Source organism: Eleutherodactylus coqui, chromosome 7 (genome assembly GCF_035609145.1).
Source record: "Eleutherodactylus coqui strain aEleCoq1 chromosome 7, aEleCoq1.hap1, whole genome shotgun sequence".
Lineage (NCBI taxonomy): Eukaryota > Metazoa > Chordata > Amphibia > Anura > Eleutherodactylidae > Eleutherodactylus > Eleutherodactylus coqui.
Window position 1 is genome coordinate 198951436 of NC_089843.1, and position 5503 is coordinate 198956938.

The 5503-nt window shown below is 49.5% G+C and overlaps 1 pseudogene; it reads right to left on the minus strand.

Annotated features, from left to right (window-relative positions):
• Window positions 1–392: 392 nt before the first annotated feature.
• On the minus strand, window positions 393–573 carry LOC136574174 (U2 spliceosomal RNA; annotated as a pseudogene).
• Between the last annotated feature and the right edge of the window lie 4930 nt (window positions 574–5503).

Sequence of the window (5503 nt, forward strand, 5' to 3'; positions counted from 1 at the left end):
GCATTATCCTGATCCGGAGGTGTAACTTGAAGCTGCGGGGCCCCAGTACGAAGTCTGGAACTGGGCCCCCAAACTATAAAGCTTCATTGATAGCATTGATTTACAATGTGGGAAAGAGAGACTTTATGGGCCCCAGGTGCGACCGCACCCCCTGTATATACGCCCATGACCCGAATACGTAGAGCATACAGACGTAGGGTGTGTGTGTTGTTGTTTTGTTGTACCTGTGCTGCACACACACTGGCAGACGCAGCTGCTCAGTGGATACAATGTTGCGAGCTCCACGGCACGGCAGACGGGCTGAGTGTCAATCAAAGTGCTTGGTTGTTAGCAGCCACAGCTGCGCTGCTCCTCTTGCTCGTCGTTTCTGTTTTTGAATACTGAAATAAGAAAGGGGGTGTACCGGTCCTGGAGGTACTGCAATACCAGGTCAATGCGCGGAGTGGACAGAGCAAGCACTTTTTCCAGCTCCCTGTTCTAAAAATCCATTTAATATATGGTCCCCAGATAAGGGACGTATCAGATATTAAACTGAGAATAGATTTTTTTTATTTTTTATAAATCATAAGGTTTTTATTTATTCTCCAACATAATAAATTCATCACATTTATACAACAGAAATACATTACAAATCATGACAAGTCAACTAATTGTATCCATTTTTTAACCTTCCATATGCCTTCTGCATCGACTCCATCCTTTCTTTTGTCCCATGAATAAATGAAGTATAATTTCCCCAACACCATTCGCACGCTGTCCCTCTCACTTACATCCTTCTGCTTGAACACATACACATTCCTTACATCCCATAACACTTCCTTCACACACGCCATAAACAACCACAACAGTCTCTCTCGCACGCTGCCTCTCGCACCTAAACCAAACATAACTAACTCAAAGGACATGAAATTAACTCCTGTTATTTCCTTACATAACAGACCAAGTCTCCGCAGCACATTTTGTGCATGGCTGCAGTTCCAAAATAAATGAACCACATTCTCACATCCACCGCACCCCTCTCTCGGACATCTCTCACTCCTCACCAAACCTCTCACACGCTGAAACTCTCGCACCGGTAACACGCCATGCAGACTCTGCCATACTATCTCACTCAGTCTATTGCTCATCCCGTCCATCCGCACTTTCTTCCACTCTCTCTCCACATTCACTCTGCTAACAGAATTAATATCTAAGTTTGGAAAGCCCATTCCTCCTCTCTCCCAACTTTTAAACACTACCTCCCTCCTCAAGCGTTCCATTTTGGACCCCCAAAAGAACAGAAACATGACTCTGTTCAGCCTCCTCTGACCCATGTATCCCGGAGGGAAGACTAATGCCACATATAGGAAAATGGGCAAATTTACAGTCTTTAGTATTACAATTTTGCGTATCATGGTAAGGTAGCGTAACTTCCAAAAATTTAACCGGTTCTCCACCTTCTGTTTTGCATCCTCCGAGCTCTCTTCCCCCTGTAAATTATTATTGAACTTGATGCCTAAGATTTTAATTGGCCTGGACACATTATTTAGACCTATGTCTGCACTCACTTCAGTCTCACCAAACACCTTGCATTCACTTTTGTCCCAGTTAACGCGGAACGCAGACACACCACAAAACACAGACACTAACAGCTTCATTCTCCTCACTGCACTCTCAGACTCACACATCACACACACATCATCCATATACGCACATACCTTTAGCTCTCTGCCGTCACTACCTGGGATATGGATCCCCCGCACCATCTTATCCTGTCTTATCAGGCATAGTAACGGCTCCATGGCGCAGATGAAAACCACGGCCAACAGCGGACACCCCTGACGTACACCAGACATCACATTCACTCTCCTTCCAACCTTCCCATTCACTAACATACTACTATAAATCCTTTCATACAGACTCCTCACTCGCTCTACAAACATACCCGGGAACCCCATGCGCACCAACACTCGGAACAAGAACCCATGCGACAACCTATCATACGCTTTTTCAAAGTCCAAGCTCACCACATACACACTCTTGTTTCACTCATTACAATCCCGCACCAGACACAAACTCTCATGCACTCTCCTACCGGGGACCGCACAGTACTGGTCCTCGCTCACCACCCTCTCCACTACCGCACGCATCCGATTTGCAATGATTTTAGCATAGATTTTATAATCAGCATTTAAAAGTGTAATCGGGTGCCAATTTTTTAAGTTTTTCAGATTGCCCTTTTTAGAAATTAATACAACCACTCCGCCTCGCATACTTTCAGCCATATCCACATTCACCCACATGTACTGGCACACTTCACACACATCTTTCCCTATCACACTCCACAGCATACGGTAATACTCCATAGGTAATCCATCCATACCAGGCGTTTTATTAGTGGCCATGCTCTGGACCGCCTCCCACACCTCTTTAGCGGTAATTTCTCGTGTGACGGATACTTGCTCCGCCTCCCCTAACTTGTTCTTAAGTATACTTAGCACATCACCCTCCAGGACTTCATCCCTCCATTTTTCTTTATACAAGTCCTAAGGATGCTATCTCTTCATGCACCTCCTCCCCCTCACTTCCCCTCCTGTCTCCTTCTCTATTATTTCAAAGGCTGGCTTTTTGGAAAACACTTTTTTAAAGAAAAAACGCGAACATGTCTCGTCATGCAGCATTTTGTCCAACTTGGCGCGGTACATTATAACCTTCCCCTTCTCCACTAGGAAATTATTTACTTCCCTCCTGACCTTCACGATATCTTCTTGCACGTCTATCCCACTATCCCGCAACTTTATCAGGAAGCTGAGCCTATTGCTAAGCCTTACGTATTCTGCCTTCCTTTCCCTGGCTACTTTATATCCTGCAGACCTGTAGAAGGCCTTAGTTTTCCCCTTTACCCAGTCCCACCAGTCTAGGATATTTACAAAATCTCCTTTCCTTTCCCTCCACTTCCTATACAGACCTTCATACTGCTATTTTATGTCTTGTCCCTCTAAAAGCTTCAGGTTTAGCTTCCAGACTCCCCTCCCCCACACAACACTGTTCCCCACCTCCACCCCACATAACAAGCACTCATGGTCTGAGAATAGCGCCATCTCTTGTACATAACTTATAGCAGATATACTTTCTGATAAAAAAACAAAAATCAATCTTGGAGTGGACCCCACCCCTGTCCGCATGGTACGTATTAAGCTGAGGGGATATGCCACATGCCTGCTGGATATCTCTCAAATGAAAGTAAGAACATAATTCAAATAATATTTTTGCAGACACATCAAATGGTTTTTTAGAGAGGTCGCAATTCATGTCCCCTATGAGGACAGTAGGTGTCCTTCCCTGCATGAATAACTTTATTTTCTCAGATAAGGCGCTCCTCTCTTGCTTCTCAGCAGGTGCGTACACATTAATAATACGAAGCGGTATGCCTCTATATAACAGCACTGCAGAGATGCATCTCCCTGCTTCAATCACTTCGCTACTCTGTAGCGCCAACTCTCTGGAGTTAATTAGTATGCCAACTCCATCGTTTTTGTTATATGTACTCCCAGACCAGACTGCAGCACCATAAGGCCATTCTGAAGGGCTGATATCAGAGTTTATACCGCACTCTTGGAGGCAAAATAAATCAGCATTTTTCTGACGCAAAAAACTAAAAACTGCAGCTCTTCTGGCATTTGATTTAAAAACTTGCACGTTCTGGGAACATATATTTAAAACCATGTCTCAGATGTAAGCTTATAGCAACATATCATAGCTCATGCAAGACCTTATAATGAATGTCATGCACTATACATCTTTACACTTAAAGTGGCTAAACTACAAGATCCAAGTGATATATAAACTTATGGTGGCTCATTTTATAACTCCTCACCGCTCTCACCGGGGCACTCGAGGTCCTGCGCCAAAGTCTCAAATGGATTGCTGACCTCCATAAGAGTCTCCTTACTTTTTGTGCATTTTCTTTTTTTTGCTGTATCTTTCTCAGCCACCTCCACAAACTCCTCCTCGCTGGAATCATTAAGTCCGCCTCCACCCTCACTCTTACACAGGACTGTCTCAGGAGAGGAAAACTCCTCAATGTTTGCTGAACGGTTAATGGGGCTGTCCACCTCCTCAATGTGGCTGTGGGTTAGTGTCTGTGGGTAGGCGCCGGTAAAAGGCCGCGGGTAGGTGCCGGTAAATGGCCGCGAGTAGGTGCTGGCGAGTGGCATAAAGTAGGTGCCGGTGAGTGGCCGTGGGAAGGTGCTGGTGAGTGGCCGTGGGAAGGTGCCGGTAAGTGGCCGCGGGAAGGTGCCGGTAAGTGGCCGCGGGAAGGTGCCGGTAAGTGCCTCCATGTATGCTTCAGAATGTGGCTGTGGGTAGGTGCCGGTAAGTGGCCACAGGTAGGTGCCTGTATGTGGCTCTGGCTACATGGCTTCGGGTATGCTCTTGTATGTGTTAGCGGGTAATGCATGTATGCTTAAGTTTGTAACTGCATGTGTGTGTCAGTATGTGGCTGTGGGTTAGTATCTGTGGGTAGGTGCCGGTGAGTGGCCGCGGGTAGGTGCCGGTGAGTGGCCGCGGGTAGGTGCCGGTGAGTGGCCGCGGGTAGGTGCCGGTGAGTGGCCGCGGGTAGGTGCCGGTGAGTGGCCGCGGGTAGGTGCCGGTGAGTGGCCGCCGGTAGGTGCCGGTGAGTGGCCGCGGGCAGGTACCGGTGGGTGGCCGCGGGCAGGTACCGGTGGGTGGCCGCGGGAAGGTGACGGTAAGTGGCCCGCGGGAAGGTGGCGGTAAGTGGCCCGCGGGAAGGTGGCGGTAAGTGGCCCGCGGGAAGGTGGCGGTAAGTGGCCCGCGGGAAGGTGGCGGTAAGTGGCCCGCGGGAAGGTGGCGGTAAGTGGCCCGCGGGAAGGTGGCGGTAAGTGGCCGCGGGTAGGTGCCGGTAAGGGGCAGTGGCTACATGGCTTCGGGTATGCTCCTGTATGTGTCTGCGGGTATGTGCGTGTATGCTTCAGTAAGTGGCTGTGGGTTAGTGTCTGTGGGTAGGTACTGGTATGTGGCACCAAGTAGGTGCGGGTAAGTGGCCGCGGGTAGGTGGGGGTAAGTGGCCGCGGGTAGGTGCCGGTAAATGGCCGCAAGTAGGAGTCGGTAAATGGTTGCGGATATGTGCGCCTTAGTGGCCGCAGGTAGGTGTGCGTTGGTGGCCGCGGGTAGGTGCCGATAAGTGGCCGCAGGTAGTTGCCGGTAAGTGGCCGCAGGTAGTTGCCGGTAAGTGGCCGCGGGTAGTTCCCGGTAAGTGGCCGCGGGTAGTTCCCGGTAAGTGGCCGCGGGTAGTTTCCGGTAAGTGGCCGCGGGTAGTTTCCGGTAAGGGGCCGCGGGTAGTTTCCGGTAAGGGGCCGCGGGTAGTTTCCGGTAAGGGGCCGCAGGTAGTTTCCGGTAAGGGGCCGCGGGTAGTTTCCGGTAAGGGGCCGCAGGTAGTTTCCGGTAAGGGGCCGCAGGTAGTTTCCGGTAAGGGGCCGCAGGTAGTTTCCGGTAAGGGGCCTCG